An 18088-nucleotide genomic window follows, 5' to 3' on the forward strand; every position below is an offset into this window, starting at 1 on the left:
TTACACAGAGAAGAGAAGAGAGACACTGTTTATTAAGCGCTGACTCTGTTGGCTCTTGGGCTCTCGAGAATTCATACACATTAGACTGTCTTTCAATAAGATGCCTTACTTGATATCAGTTGGGATTGTATCACTTAAAAACTCTGTTTTTAGAAGAACTGGTCCAAGGTGAAAGTTGTATGATAAAAGCTACTGAATTGTAATCAAGTTCTATTGTAGCAAATTAATCTTTGTACAAAAGCTGGGAAGTATTTCATAAATCAGAAACCAAAGAGAAAACTTTATTATAACTTGGTAGTAAGTTGACCATTTTATACTCTGGGAACTGGAAAAAATAATCCTTGGGTGTTTACTACAGGAAAAAACAGAGGCTATAGGGATGCTCTTGGCCCCAGGGAGGCAATACTGAAAGTCTGTATCAGCTTCCTGGTAGAGCCCCTGGCCTAGACCCAGCCCTCTTGGCCCGCTAGCAATGGAAGCTGTGTTTGGCCTTCCAAAACAAAACAAAACAAAAAAACTTTATTATAACAAACTTTTTGTTATCAACACCTGAAAATTCACTGTTGTAAGTGTTTTTCTTTTAAGTCTCCTGATTTGAAATATTTCATTTGTTTTTCTCTTGTTCTTTTTTCCCCTTTCTGCTCTCCCCACAGTTTCTGGTAATTATGCGAACCTTGGATTTATCCTTCCACAGACTCTCTCCATTTTTTGCCAATTCCAATTTGTTCTGAATCCTGAAATAAATGAAATAAATAATAAATGAAAAGGCCAGAGGCAACGGCACCATCACCCTGCACAGCCAGGGGAGAACCCAGAGTTTGTAGGACGCTGTCTGCAGAGGAGATGGAAAGCAATGTCTCAGGGGCCCAATTATTTACTGTAGCTGCTGAAATGAGATGATTTATGTTGGTGACAAGGCTGTCCTGGAATAGTAGCCAAGTTTTATAAATTTAGATCTATTATATAAAAAAACCATCCCTGGGCTCAAAAGAGTCCAACTTAAAGAGAAATTAAGTGACTCTGGGTTGTACATATACATTCTGCACTTTATATGTAGAGACGGGTATTTGCTATTTAATGATTACTGGATATTCTAACATATCTAATTGGTGTAGGTTCAGGAAGCTGAGAATATAAACATTTTGTGTCTCAAATGTATAAGGTCATACCAAATAATTTGAGCTAGGCCACACATAGGTTGGAGAGAATAAACTTAATTGAGGACCAGCTTTAATGTTCTGGTGCATTACATGAATAACCAAAGTATTAAACTGGCCATGACCTTGGTAGAGAAACAGGCAAGGGTTAAGCTCACTAGATTGAGATCAAGATTTGATTCCCTCAAAACAACACCCTACAAGGTCACATACTGAAATGAGAAATTCAAAATGTCAAATAGCAATGCTAGTTCCATTGGACGAGCATCAAAAGGAAATGCATTAAAGCCCTGGGAGAATCCAAAGCACAGAATTCCCAGGCCTTAGTTATCAGAAGAAAGGAGAGTCATTGGCTAAAGCTCAGAGGATCAGGTTGCTGGATCATCAAGACAGTTGATAGTGAAGTTTTTTTGAGGGTGTACGTGATCAGTTAAAGAAAAGCACTCAGCCTGAATATATACATTTATACATATACGTGGTTCACTACATATCACATACATTATAAACTGCACGCAAAAACAAAAACTCAGAAAGCAACAATAAGAAATGCAAATAAAAAGGAATAATTAGATGTTCCCTAATACTTTCGATAGCTCATTACTGGTTACAGCAATGTCACCAAGATTTAAAGATGAGGATAAAGGTTATATAAACAGGACAGGGATGGGGTGAAGGACAAGAAGACATCAGAGATTGTGGACATTTTTCGGTTTTCCTGCCCAATACTTAATGCTCAAGAAAACAATTAATGGGTAATAAGGATGTCAGTATAATTGCACAGCCTCCCAATAATATTGTATTCTCTTCCTTGCGACAGTGAAGGGCAGTACCCAGGAGAGATATCTTCCTTATTTGCCCTCACCCCACCACTCCTTGGACTCCACTTTCCCATTATCTACATGGCAGTAGAAAAGCCAAACACTAATATCAACTAGACAAAGAAAGGAAAGTAAATTAACCCTTACTTTCTTCTTTTTCTTTTTTATGAAACAGAGTCACTTTATCGCCCCGGCTGGAGTGCAGTTGCACAATCTCAGCTACTGCAATCTCCACCTCCTGGATTCAAGCAATTCTTGTCCCTTAACCTCCCAAAGAGCAGGGACTATAGACGCGCACCACCATGCCTGGCTACTTTTTGTATTTTTCGGTAGGGACGGGGTTTTGCCATGTTGGCCAGGCTGATCTGAACTCCTGGACTCCAATGGTCCACCCACCTCAGCCTCCCAAAGTGCTGGGATTACAGGAGGAAGCCACTATGCCTGGCCAACTCTCACTTTTATAGTGATACTAGAAGGACTGATACCAGGATTTTCTCACAGACTGTCTGCCCATCTGGGGAGCAGTGACTCTCAGACTTAACTACAAAGAATAATTGTTTAAAGTGAAAATATCAGAGATGCTCCCACCCTGGAAAGTCTGTTTTAGTTGGTCTGCTGTGGGCCTAGAAATCTGCATTTTATAAGTATCCAGATGATGACAAGGCAGGTGACTGACAGCAGCCATAAGGAAGGGGCTAGACTTCCAGATTCTGACTCCTTAGGCAGCCGTGGTTCAGGTTCCATCCCCCCTACAACCGTTTTTCTGAAGAAGGAAGGTCAGAAGATATTGACTGTGGGGAAAATGTCAGAGACTCTCTAGCAAGAGGTCAGACAGGTGGATTCGAGTAGGTCCCTGAACATCGGTTACATTAAGATCCACAGATGCCCTCGGGCAGCACCATTGCAGTGATCTCCTCCAATGACCCATCCACAGGGGCTGAGCTCAGCTACCCTACCTTCAGCTCCAATCCCTGACAACACCGCCTTTCTGCAGGGCATCTTAGCATTCAGGAAGCACCATGGGTGAGGAGTCATGAGACAGCCTCAGGACTCTGTGAAGGGGTGAGAGTAAGAAAAAGTACTGAGGGACTGTGAAAGGAGAGAGCATTCAAGACTTTGGGTGCGAGGTGGGGATGGATTGAGGGGTGCTATTACAATTAGAAATATACAAGGTGGCAGACAGTGAAGGGTATGAAATGCTATTATGGAGTCGGATATGATTCATTAAGCAATGAGAGCCTCTGAAGGTGTTTTCAACAGGGTAAATAGACATAATAAGTAGGGCTTAAGGAAAGTAATCTCATGGCAATATGAGGATGTATTAGAGGCATGGCAATGTGAATGCAAGAAAACCAGGTTCAATAATTGTAGGTTTAATAATTCACTATTTTTGACACCTTATTAAGGAATTAACTAAGGAATTAATGAGAACTTAGCCACTAAGAAACCTAGTGATAGTGATAAAAAGGGAAATTCTCATGTATGTTGCTGCCTACCTAGAAATACGTGGCTACCTATTTACAGATTAATGCATATACATGGTCCCATCACAGCCTTAAAATAAACAACCATGTTTGAAAATGTACCCTCCATTCCCAAACCTTACTTCCAACTCCTAACCCACACCACACCCATTATGACCAAGGAGACAAAACAAATGTAAGGAACTTAATAATTGAATTTAATTTTGCACATAGAGAAATTATTTTGGTGTTGCTTTGGATTTAAACAACAGAAGGAGTATAGCCTTATCTTTTTGTCCAGAGTGCTGAAAAGAAAAAAAAAAAGCAACATATCCTGGATTTCTTCCGTAACAACTGTCACTTTATTTTACATGTCTGTTTCTCCATTAGATTATAAGGTTCTTGAGGGCAGCGTCCATATATCTTGTGCATTGTGTTAGTCCCAACAACTAGAGCAATGACTAGTTAATATGCAGGAGGTCCTTGTGAAATGTTCTTGATGGAATAAATTGTTAGGTCCATTAGAATGCCATAGAAATAACGTCATAACTCACTAGTGGAAATAGCTTATTTTAAAACCCTACTGATTTGCCAAACAAATCCAGGTCTCTAAGGCTAAGGCCAAGTAATCTGACTCATTTCTCACACCCTGAAAGTCCCTCTACAAACATGTTCACACAATGAAGGAGGAAATGCTCCCCTCGCATTATGTGTGTGTTTGTCCTGTTTCTGGCCCAGGGACCACATTCTGAGATGTCCCATTTGTGTGTTACAAGAATAAATGCATCATGGCGAATGTAATGTAGCTCCTCTGAGAATGGAATGCTCTTCTACTTATTTTCTTGACTTATGTTATGCATATTTGATAGATTGAGGTTGCAATACTAACCTTGCTCAATATCTGAAAAGAATATCTTGATCCATGAATTCTGTAAACAGTTATTAAATTACTCACAACATGTTACGTGATGATGAGGATCTATGGAAGGGAGCTAAAGGAAGTAGATACAAAAGCAAAACTGTTTACATAATTTCACAGAGGGTGTACTAGGATAGAATAATTGCTACAACAAGCAACCTCCAATTTCAGTGGCCGTGCACAATACAAGATGATACCTGGCTCACTCATGCAAAATCCACTGCAGATATCCCTGGTTAAACAGCTTTTGTAGGGTGCTCTCCTCTACATGTCCCTTAGGAACTCAAGCTCCTTTCATCTCCTGGCACTGTTGTCCTCAGCATGTAACCTGCAAGTCCCCACGGAAGGGAAAGCAAGAGAGTAAAAGATCAAGCATAGGAGATTTCAATAGGCCAGATCTGGAAGTGGCAGAGATCAGCAAGGATAATGGGAAATCGAGTTTAGCAGTAAACACAGAAGGAAAAGGAAGCAGGTTTGGAGAATACATAGCATTGTTTCTGCCAGAGTACAAAGTTTCTGATGATCTCATCAGTGAATTTTTTTCCTATAATGAGGCCTAAATCAGCCAAGCACAAACTAAAAGGATGTTGTATGGTAGGGAGCTATAATTATTATTTTATATTATATGAATTATATTATAATTATTGTATGTTTTTTATAGCACTATTTTCTGTCAAATCCCTAATAATTTTGGCCCCATCCATCTCCATTTCCAAATCTTTCTTCTGAACTTTAGCATTAATTCATCCCAGTACCTATTCAAAAATCAGGCTGTTGCATTTTAAATGGTTATTTTACAAGAGTGATCCTCTTTTTTCATGCTAGTAAAGATGACCTTTATAAATTCTAAGACCTAATCATTTTAGTTAATTCAAAACAGGTGGAAAATACCTTATAGGAAGTCATTTGTTATGCACAAGATCAAGCTGAAATGTCATCACCTCTCTGTAACTCTCTCTCCTTGAGACTTCCTTTCCCAGATAGAATTAATTGCCCCTCATCTGTGTTTTCACAGCATTTTATATATACTCAGTTTTAGAATGAATCTCTTTACAGCACAGTCATGTGCTGCATAATGACATTTCAGTCAACAACAGACCACATACACAACAGGGGTCCTAGAAGATTATAATACCACCATCTTAGTGTACCTTTTCTATGGTCAGATATGTTCAGATACACAGATACTTATCACTGTGTTTTAGTTGCCTACAGTATTCAGTACAGTAACAAGCCATATAGCAGGGGTGTCCAAACTTTTGGCTTCCCTGGGCCACACTGGCAGAACTGTTTTGGGCCACACATAAAATACACTAACACTAATAATAGCTGATGAGCTAAACAATATAAATCGTAAAAAAATCTCATAATGTTTTTGTTTTTTGTTTTCAGAGATAGAATCTCGCTCTGTCACCTAGGCTGGAGTGCAGTGGCACCGTCTTAGCTCACTGCAACCTCCGCCTCCCAGGTTCAAGCGATTCTTGTGCCTTAGCCTCCTGAGTAGCTGGGATTACAGGCGTGCGCCTCCATGCCTGGCTAATTTTCGTATTTTTAGTAGAGACGGGGTTTCGTCATGTTAGCCAGGCTGGTCTCAAACTCCTGGCCTCAAGTGATCCAACCACTTTGGCCTCCAAAATTGCTGGGATTACAGGCATGAGCCACCACACCGTCCAAAATTTCTCAAAGATTTAGAAGGTTTATGAATTTGTGTTAGGCTGCATTCAAAGCCATCCCGAGTCACATGTGGACAGCAGGCCACAAGTTGGGCAAGCTTGCTCTATAGGTTTGTAGCCTAGGAGCCATAGGCTCTACCATATAACCTAGGAATATAGTAGGCTATACCACCTAGGTTTGTATAAGCACACTCTGTGATATTTGCATGATGATGTAATCACCTAATGATGCATTTCTCAGAATGTGTCCTCATCATGAAGAGGCACGTGACTGTGTAATTATTTGCTTACATATCTGTCTTCCCCTTAGACTTCAGCTCTTTTGGGCTAACGGACTATGTGTCTTTAGGGCCCAAAGGAATTGCTGGCTCATAACAGGCACAGAATACATGCTACTGAACAAATTGATGATGCATCCTCAGTGATACTCCTTGGAGCACTGTGTCCACACCACCCTGATAGCTCTTACAAAACAGTATTGCAACTTATTTTATGTTTTTATGTGTCTCTCCGGCTACTAAATTGTGAGCTCTTTGGGGCAGGAATAATATCTTTTGTGCCAATTGCCTAGCATATTTTTCTATATGTTCTATATGTTCAAAACCCCACTTGTTCCAAAACTGATTTTGTATGCTTCATACTATACATAGTACATTAGGATAAAAAATAGATAACTGAAGAAATCATGTCAAAGAGTAAATAAGGGTAGGAAAAAAGAGTCCAAGAGTGAGACGAATATATAAAATGCCTGGCAGAACATACTATACTGGATTTGTGAAATGCAGCCACGAACTTGGCTCTGCGCTTTCTAGTAGTCAAAGCAAGAAGGGCTACATTCTTAGTAACAAAATGTAGTAACTAAAGAGTTCAAGCAGATTGTTTTCTTGAGGCAATGGTGGTTTGTTTTGGTGTTTTAAATTTTCGTTTCTGTTTCTCAGCTACCTGTGGTTTTTGCCAAACCAGATGTTATAACCATGAACTGAATATTTGATTAAGTGTTTACATATAGAACTAGGAACTGTTGCTAAAGGATGAGAGATGACACCTTTCTTCTAAGCTCTAAGAAGAAGTTCCAGGAGATTCACAGAAAACAAAGGATCACCACAAAAATTACAATAGCCCCTCATTTCTCTCTTCCCTCCCAGCTCCCTAATGTCACCAATCCAGAAGTAGGGGCACATTGGCCCTAGGATGCCTCCAACAAGACCAAATTAAGGAACAAATTATCTCTTCTACCTGGTCCAGAATGTCTACTATATATGTAATATATATGTCTACTATATATCTAATAATGCCATCAACCACCAGCCACAGTGCATGCTAGTACTCAGATGCTGGTATCAAGCTAGCTGCGTATAAATTACCAGGGGAGTTGCAGGGCAGGGAACTTACATTTTTAATGAACACTTCAGAAAATTCTAATTTATTCAGTCCTAATTGAAACCCAGAAATCTATATTTTAAAAAATCTCCCAGGTGATTCTGATGAAAGGCTAAGTTTGCAAAAACCACCAATACATTTCCTTGATATAAGAATATGAGTGAAACTTCCACGAATGTTTTTTTTTGTTTCCATTCCACCACTCCTAGTTTCTGTAGCTTAGTACATCTGTTTCTACATATACAGCTACAAGAGACAACTCCCTTCCCTCACTGGTGAGAGATACAGCCCATCAATGCTGTGCCCCCATCCTGGCATTTAGGATTTGAGGAATGATTAATTCATGGGCTCTATCTTATCCGAAGAAGTATATTAGTAGAGATATAAAATTTCTGACAGACAATATCTACCATGGTAATAAATCAATCCAGGAATCAAAGAAATTGCTTCCATTATGCAACACCAACAATAACAACTGACAGCTGTCAGGTACTTAATGTGGGCGAGGTACTGGACTATGTGCTCTATAGGACTTTTCACTTAATATCCCAGAAGTGTCCTATGAAGTAGATATCATCATTTCCACTTGATAGCTAAAGGAAGAATATTTATTAAAGTAAGAATATTTATTCTTACATTACAGATAAGAATAACAAGGGGTAAAGGAGTTAAGTGACTTGTCTACAGTTTCACAGATAGAAAACAGCAAAACCAGGGTTTGGCTCTAGGCAATCCGACCTTGCTCTTGACCTGCTCACTATCCTCCCAGAAGCCAGGAGGACATCTTAAAATTAATATATGTTGGAACTGAAAGCCCAACCTTACTTTGGCTAAGATATTTTTAACTTTTACAAACTGAAAGGAAAATATTTGATACCTTTAATAAGAGTGAGTTTGCTAACATTTAGCAGATGTATAATGCTGGAAACCACCCCAAAATACTATAGATCAGGATATCTACTTCATTTATCCCCATTGCAAATGTTCTAGAAAAGGAATTTTAGTTAGGACTGTACCTTGCACATAAAGACTTCCAGTCCTCTCTAAGTAATAAACTAATGCATAAAAGAATAAATGAATGAAAAAAAGAGAAAAATCAAAGAAACGAAGTTGGGAGAAAAGATCTAAGATATGTAGTATTTTAGCCAGATTTTATGATATTTTCATGCAAACAATTCAAACATTGGGAATCCATTTCATCACTCTAGACCTTGTCTGTGAAAGGAAGGATTTGGCCCATGTAATTACTTGGTTTTCTTGTAGCTCTTCTAAGACAGATTCTATGGCCACTCAGATCCTACTACAAGGCAAATTTCTAGGGGATTCTAAAATTTTTCTCCTTATTTTACATACATAATCAAGATAGTTTAAAAAAGCACTTGCAATTTTATGGCTCCTTATACCAATATTTTTGGCTCATACACACATATTATCTAAGAATTGCTTTCACATGAGATCAGAGAATTGAAGTTACTGGATAAATAATACATGAGGGAACCATGTCAGTGAGTTTATTTATTCTGGGACCTCCAGGCTTCGGATACAAAAAGAGCCCAACACGCTTCACACAGAGCGCATCTGAAGTGCATACATTTGTTCAGCGGATGCATTTATCTCTCAGGAATCATCTGGGCATGTGTAAATTTCCCTACATTGGTAGCTGTAGACATGAGGGAATATTACCAACATCCTAGAGAAAGGATCATGAAACTCCACAAGACTAAGAGAATGATTATGAATGAAGGTGGAACATCTGGGAGAGTGCACTTACTGAAAGCACCAGTGTATGTTGCATCCCCACTCCTACCTCTGGCCACATTCGTATCCATGCACACATTTGTACAAGCACAGACCCATACACAACTGGCACAAATAAAAGAGAGTCCCCACTGTCAGGCAGAGACCCAGGGCCATGTGAAAAAGCTGAGTCTGGTGGAAGAATGTAAGCCTAGGGCACTCCTTCCTAGAATCCATATAGTATGTTTGTCTCCTACAGTAAGTTTCTTGAGAGATGGATCTTGCTTATTCATTTGTATCCTTGGCATCCTACATAGGGCTGGAAACAATCAGCTTTCAATACAAAAGTTTGCTAAAAGATTGAAGAAATAAATCAATAAAGGAGTGAACACTGTATTCAAACAATCCAGTGTAGACTACAGCCCCCATAGAATAACCATCCTAGCTTCCTGACTGCCCCTGCTGCCTGGACATGTGCCAGACAGTACTAATGCCTTCTGTTATTAGCGTGCTTTAAAAGTTATTAAGTATGTTCATGTCTGTTAAACTCATTTTATGCCCACAACAACCTCTTGTTGGGAAGGCAGACACTTTGATCCCAACTTTATATATTAGGGAACTATGGGGCACAGAAGTAAAGTAATGTCTCTCAGTTCACACATCAGTGGACCTTATTGATAGAAATGGAACTGAAGCCAAAGCCTAGTTGTTATTCCCTGCCTACTGGGAATAAATCCACTGGAAGATATGTATATCCAGTGAAAGATATATAAGATATATATATATAGACATATATATAGATATGGATACATACATACATCTTCCAATGGAAGAGTAGGCAGAGTACAGTAGAAAAGTGGCGCGCATACACACACACACTAGTACATTCTCATTACTCATGATGTTCCATAAAGTCTCTGCAAACACTCAGCAAATATGAAACTGTTGTTCCTAAGGATGAGCACTTGTGTGTGTGTGTGTGTGTGTATATATACTATATGTGTATATAAATGTATACATATATATATTGTGTGTGTATATATATACAGAATGATATAAATAGGTAGATTAATCATAATCTTAAATCCTAAAAAATAACTTAAAATGTAAAAGGCTTTGGAAACATGTGGATTCTATCTTCTGATATACATACACATCAATTTACAATTAAATATGAAGTAGTGTTCAGTTAAAGGTGTATTGTGCTTTGCTACAGGTAAGACATTGGTAATAGATTGGTAGATTCTGTTTTCTTTCTTTTACAAGAGAGAAAATGAGGCTCAGAAATGTTGAGACTTGACTGAAGCTACCCCACTGACAGGCACCAGGGTTGGGATTCAGACCCCATCCAACTGGCCCCAGAGCCAGAGCTTCTTGTCCTACACTGCCCTGCCCCCTGCTGCCTGCATCCTCTGGTGACCTCTGTATGGGAGGACACGAGAACAGAGGAACGCCTTGTTTAACCTCACCTGGGAATTTGTACATAGCAAGTCTCAAATTTTTCATACTCTACACGTGCCTGAATGACTGCGAAAGCACCAGGAATATTGATTTTGGAGTTACGAAGAAATTTTAGTGAAGAGGTGAAGTCACAGATATGGACTCGGTGAATGATGAAGATTGACTAATATCATATCATAATCATATCGTACCATATCGTGTCATATCATAGGAATGACCTTTCCCCTACATCTGGTCTCTCAGACAAGGGAAGCAAGACCAGGTTTGTGATAACAGGGCTGAGGCACCAATAGACAACAGTGGCTTTTGCCAGTTTTCTACTTCTACATTTAGTCCTCTTCCAGTCTGCTGGCTGGACAGACATAGTTACTTCTGGCTTTCATGGTCCTTTTAACACTTGTGGGCACTGAACCAACGTAAAAAGAGAGGAGGAAATGTATTTCACACAAAGGACTCAATTTTCTCTTACGCTGCCTTCAGCACAGGGAAAGAGAGACCATTGCCAACAGGGTGGGAGTGTGAGATGCAGTGAGGAAGCCATAGCAAGCCGGAGAATACAGAGGCAAGAAATTCTAATCAAGAGCTTCAGGGAAGACAGCTCTGTGGTGTGGTCATCAAGGGCAACACTGTTGACTTTGAACTGGCATTAGGCCTGTTTGACATCTAAACAGTACAGCTGCACGTCAGGGAACACACAGAAGTGCCCAAGGTGGAGAAAGCAGAGCACCTTCTGCGTTGGTCTCTGCAACTAAAGAGAGATCAATCGCATTGATTGCACAACTGGAGAGAGTGATTAGAGCAGCATCTCTGAGCTAGCTGCTACTTCATGAGCCTCTGCTCCCTATGGGCCCTGTGTTAGGCACTTGGCATGTAGTAGATATTTAATTCTCACAAGAACACAGTCTGGAGGATTATTGTGCTCTTTCCACCAATGAAGAAATGAAACCTTAAAGAGGCGAAGTGACTTGCCTAGGGCCACTCAACCAGTCACGGGCAAAGCCAGGATTTTAGCCTAGAGCTGTCTGAAGCCAATGGCCATGTTTTTTCCACTACAGAGACACTTACATGCCTTCCACAGTTCTGGAGAGAAATATAGATGTGTATCTAAAAATAGCTGGCAGGAGTTTCCCGGCACTCGAATTCTCTGCTTTATTTAATAATGAAGCCAAATTAAAGGGCCCACTCTGAGAAAAAAGGAAAATGCAATTCATCAAATTGATAACTTGTGTTCTTATATTAGGAAATTGACTTTCTGAACTGAGTATTTCAGTCTACATGGTGATAATGTGTGTGTTCTAATAACGATAGATTTTTCATTCTCATTATCACAAAAGAAATAACTTGCTGTAAAAGGCACACTTCCAAAGGTATCTGACTACCCTTATTGAAAAAAAAAGTTGTGAAAGGCTTTGGAAACATGTGGATTCTATCTTCTGATTTATATACATCAATTTAACAATTTCATATGAAGTGGTGTTCAGCTGAAGATGTATGGTGCTTTGCTAAATGCAAGATATTTGAAAAAACAATAGATTGGGATGTTCCATGATTCCCAAATTTGTCTGGATTCATTCATTTTTGCCCAGGCATACATGGAAGCCAGCCATGAACACATAACAAAACATGTATTTACCCCATGCTTCTAGGGAACAAAAGCATTGCTCCAATATTCTCCTACCCTGCCACCTTCTTGGTCTTCTCAGTCTATAGAACAAGAAATAGCATTCCTTTAGCTCCCAAGTCTTATGTATTGTATTTTTTAATAATGTGCAATTGATTCAGTGCCTGTGAACTTCCTCTAAACATCCAAACCACTTAAGATCATTAAGATGCTTTCAGAATGCAGAGAATGTATCCCTCAAGTACTTCTTTCCACTTGCTGTAGATTGAAAGTTGTCTCTGTCTCACCCAGCCTGGGTGTCAGCTCATGGTTCATTACTGTAAATTAGTAGCATTAGGAATGGTGAATCACCAAGATGAATTGTGGAAAATGTACACAAGTGGAATTGCCAGGTCATGAGCTGCTGGGGTGTGCTAGGTGTTATTGCAGGAAAACAAGAGTAAAGAGTTCTGAAGATATTAATCTCCTATATCAATAATCATATTGCTGTGCAGCAATGTAGAATGTCATTTTTAAAAGCAGCAACTACTATTCTGGTTTCTTTAACTGAAGCTGCCCACTTCTGAGACATGGCTCAGCTTTGACAATGGATTGAACATGGCAGGAATGACAGCAGAGGGTTGAAGCTGGCTGGCCAGAGGTAGGAATAACACTTGACCATGCTGAACTGAGTTCACTGCCTTGGGTCCCTCATTTGGGGTATCCTCAGTCTATTGTCGTAAATGACAGGGAACCAGGGACTCAGGGAGATAGAATAGTTAGGAAGTCTAACATAAGTCTGGAGAGTGAGTTTAAAAATAAGAGTATGGTCTTCATAAGTCATACAAGGAAACCAAGTATATTATGTTTATGAATAATATATTTCATTATCCTCTGGTAGGATTAGCTTAACTTCTACATATATGCCTTAGACTTACTAAATCTTTCCAAGTTGCCTTCCTTGAGGTTTATCATAACCTAATTTGCCTTTGTAAGAAAAATATTAGGGGGGAATAGGTAGTCTCAGAACTACCCTACAAGTAAGTCAGTGGCATTTAAACCCTATTGATCCTGATCTATAATAAGAAATACATTTAACATCATGACACAGTACAAACATAAAAATATATAGACAAAAATATACATGTATAAGCTTAATGAAACAATACTTAACTTCAATAAATGGTGACTGAAGGAATGAAAAAAACTGAAGAAAAGGTACAGTCACACAATGATGTATTATGTAGTCAATAATTATATTTACCTATAATGGTTAATAACATGCTACAATGCCCACAATAAAACAATATAATGAAATATAGAGAAATGTAGAAAAATAACTGTGGTATATATAATATGACCCCAATTTTGAATCCAACACTATCTTGATAAATTCAGACTATTAATGCAATTTTTATTTAGGATTCAGGACATTCTTAAAGTGAACAGTCCAAATTGTATTTGCTCTCTAGAAAATCAACAGAAGTGTAGCTTATCAAGGAAAAAGATGAGAAGCTCCATAAAATTATAAAAAGGAAGCAACAAATTCCTGAAAAATTTAAACTGTGTACACAAACAATTCATATTGTTCAAAGCATGAGTCCTAATTAATTAGAATAACAGCAGCAACAACTATTAAGTACCTGCATTCGGGAATACTCTTATTGCCTACCAAAAAGAAAAATAAAACTAGACCAATTCATAATTTATGCCATGCAACTAATGAGAAATATTGAGTTACTTTACAATCCATCATTCACTTATTCACTCATCTGAGCACACAATATTTTTCAGCCCTATGAAATAACAAGTTCTTTAATAGGGCATGGAGATCCCAAAGATGAATTAGACAGAAATCTTGCCCTTAAGCAGGTCAAAACCTACTGGGTGATCCAGGTAGGTAGACATTGACATTGAATGTGATAAACTCAACGCTGAAGTTGTACATAAAGGCTACGAAGACAGTGCAGCTGTAAATCTTGGATAAATGGGAAAAGTTTTCAGAGAGGTTGATTCTAGGCTGAGTCTTAAAAACTGTGAGGAGTTTGCCAAATAGACAAAAGAGGGCAAGGCATTCCCAGGAGAGAATAACAGGTTCAAAAGCTTAGAGATGGAAGAGGATGCTTCCAATCTGGAAATCCCAGACATTTTAGTAGAACTACAATGCAAGATACTAGATCTGTAGAGAATGGGAAGAGATGAAGTAAGCAGGGGGAAAAAGTGTCTCAATGCTATTCTAAGTAGTTTGGGTTTCTTGAGAAGGTAGCCGAGAGCCCAGGAAATATTTGGGACTGAGTAGTGACATGATCTCATTTGTGTATCAGAAAGATTATTCTGGGATGAATTTGGAGACACTGAGGCTTATTTTGGAGTTGGACTTAGACCTGCAGATGCTTGTCACTGTTAGATGGGCCCCTCCAAGAGAATTTGTAAACAGAGATCCTGCTCTCAGAAAATTTAACATTTAATTCATAGAACCCAAAATCACAGCCTACAGAGAAAGGCACTTTCTTAAGGTAAATGTGTTCTGTTTGCCAACACTTTGACACAAAGAGAAGTGCTGGCTTCATAGAAAAAATTAATCCTCTTTTTCTGCCACTGGGATAAACAAAGAAAAGAAAGAAATAGATGTTATAAAAAAATAAAATCCAAGGCAGATCAAAGGGGATGTGACGGAGGATTCAACAACTGCCACCCTTAAGCAAAGAACGGTAATGAAGAAATGAGTTTTGGCAGCCCAGCCAATGGGATATGAAAGAAATTAATCCAGAAGGGATGTAATGACCTGAAAAAAATGATGAGCAAAGTCCAGAAGGATTAGAAGAAAGAAAAAGGCAGCAGACAGGTAAGAGCCATTTTCTTCTTTGTCTTGTCTATCTGAACGATATCAGATAGTCCTCAGAGATGGGAGCTGTGGAAAAGCCAGCCAAAGAATTGATTTGGCAAAGTCATTTAAATTTCTTATTCTTCTTATTCATTTTTCTTGTTAAGGCAAAGAATGGTACTTTAATTTACTGTCATAACATAGGAACTAGCTATTGATAAGATTAACCTTGTTCAATCATGATGAAATTTCAGTAGACTCAGGACACATTTTTGGATACTTTGTTTTCCCAGCTAAAGAGTTGCTTCTGAGACTCAGACCTTTAGTATAATGTACATTGATGGTTTTCCTTTTTTCTTTCCAGAATGGACTTCAGTGCAACAGGGAATTAAACTGAAATCATTAAATTCTTTCTGCTTAGCACTTTAGAGAAAATTTCTATCTGGCCTGCCTAAGGTTAGTGAATATCATAATAATAAATTGTTAATACTGAAGTCCTTGGAATTTATCTGATTTTCAAATGATTTTTTCACCTCATTAAGTAGAGTCTTATTTTCTCTGAGTTCTTTGGGTAAGAAACAGATAATAATCTTGATGGTCTTAGAGCAAAGGCTCTCAGATAAACTTTTTTTTTTTTTTTTTGGACAGAGCCGTACTCTGTCGCCCAGGCTGGACTGCAGTGGTGCAACCTCTGCTCACTGCAAGCTCCGCCTCCCAGGTTCATGTCATTCTCCTGCCTCAGCCACCCGAGTAGCAGGAACTACAGGCACCCGCCACTGCACCCAGCTAATTTTTTTATATTTTTAGTAGAGACAGAGTTTCACCGTGTTAGCCAGGATGGTCTTGATCTCTTGACCTCATGATCTGCCCGCCTCAGCCTCCCAAAGTGCTGGGATTACAGGCGTGAGCTACTGTGCCCGGCCTCAGATAAACTTTTAAATGCCATGGAAGTTCATAAGGACAGGTCAGAATCTGCAGACAGTTTTGAGTAATAGCTCCAAAGACTTGAGTTCTTATTCATTAACTGATTTGTGCTTTGTATACACAATTGGACATCTGTTTCTTGGGCCTAACATGGCATTGCTCACCACAGGAAACTGAAACCAGGAATTTAATCTCAAATTTCTGAAGACATTCAGATGTATCCATTGTTTTCTGAATCAGGAATATGTATTAACAGAAGTTCTGGTTATTGATGAATCTCCAGAATGAAAATCAAATTATGAAATCCTCAGGTAATTTGACTTCATGGCCAGCATTGCATCTCAGAATATTTTTTATAATGGCTACAGAAGTGTGACTGTTAAGCTTTTTAAAAAAATCAAAATATCCTTTCAGTTGTAATATTCCCACCATGGGTGAACTCTGCTGTCTGATTGCTAGAATTTTGGCCGATGCCCTCTTGGACCTCTGTGAACCCGACTCCAGCCCCTCCCCTCTAATTACTGCCCTCAGTGAAGACAGAATTTCTGCCCACTCCCTGCAAGCCCAGGTAGGGGAGCATTTGCCAAGAAGCCTGCCCTTTACCACAAGTAGGCAAAGTGGCAACCGCAGCTGACAACATCCCCAGGGGCCCTGTCTTGTGGTCTGGCCGCAGTGAGAATTTTCTCGACTTCCTAGGGGAGAGGGCACTGACTCAGCTTTCAGCTGGAGCCTGCCGCTGGAGAACTAATTACTAGTGTGAAAAAAGCCTGGATTCAGGTCAATGTTTTCTCAAACATTGTTTACATTTGATTTTAAATCCATACAATGGCAGAATTGACATTTGCAGCTTGCTACCACATTCATTTGCGAGGTTTTATGTTACTTTATTTTTAGGTTGGAAATGTTTGAGGAGGCATTTATCACGAAAGCCGTGGCCTTTGCTCCTAAAGCTTCGCCTCACAAGTACAATAACAAAAACTGCTAATTAAAAGAGGGAAAACAACCAGGAGTCAAACACAAAGGGGCATCCCTGCCTCATCAGCACAGAACAATAGACCAGCTCCCTTCACTGCCATCACTCCCTTCACTCCCTTCACTCCGTGTGGGGAAGCCTGCTCTGCCCCTCGAGGTACGTCCACGTAAATCTACTGTCTATGAGCATGTGTGGGAGAAAACACTATTATCTTATAAAATAATAATCCAAGATAGGCTAGGTTATTCTCAATAACAAAGAAGTCTCAAATCGCTGTGATTGAAACCAACAACATTTCTTTCTCGCAGTCACAAAAGCCACTGTGGGTCCAGGTGACTCCAGAGCTACTGCCCCCATAGAGTGACTCAGTCACCCAGAGGGTGACTCAGAAATCCAATGGTGGTCCCACCATCAACTAGAAGTACCATCTGGAATAGTGCCCTCCTTGTTCTATCTGGCAGGAGAAAAAGATGCTAGTCTGTCACTAGTAATTCAAGGCCTCATGCAGGAAGTAATGAATGGCACAGCTTGTTGGCCAAACAAGTCACATGACCCCTACCTAACTGTAAAAGGACAAAAAAAGCTCATTCTCCCATGAACTTAGATGAAGAGAATCAGATATGGGTGATCACTAAAGGTCTATACATAACACCTTATCTATATTTGGTCCTTCTCAGTTTATATAGCACTTGCATACATTTGAAATAATTGTTTTTAAAGAGATATTCTTTCTCTTTTATAATAAATGTTAACACTCCTCACAGATACCTCTATTTTCCTTTTCTTATCCCTTTGTGATTTGCATTGGCATGTTGATACTTGTTCCTACCAGGTATCAGATAAGTCTGCTGAGATAAGAAAGTTTATTTCAGTGAGAATATTTTGATGTTTAACTTTGCTCTCAAAAATATTTTTTGGTACACTCTGCCATCATAAACTATCACCCAAAAGACGATTTTGTAAGCTCTAAATTAAAAACAAATAAAATGAGGCTCTGAAACAATAAATATGTTTCAACAGTTGACTAAATTAGAAAGAGTTTGAACTGGAACCATCTGAAATCTCACCCAGCCCTTCTTCACCACTCACAGCTACTCTAAAATGTAAAAGGGAACCCATCGGTTCCAGTTTATGGAGAAATTAAACCACAAAGATTTTA

This window comes from Theropithecus gelada, chromosome 8, assembly GCF_003255815.1.
Source record: "Theropithecus gelada isolate Dixy chromosome 8, Tgel_1.0, whole genome shotgun sequence".
NCBI classification, from domain to species: Eukaryota; Metazoa; Chordata; class Mammalia; order Primates; family Cercopithecidae; genus Theropithecus; species Theropithecus gelada.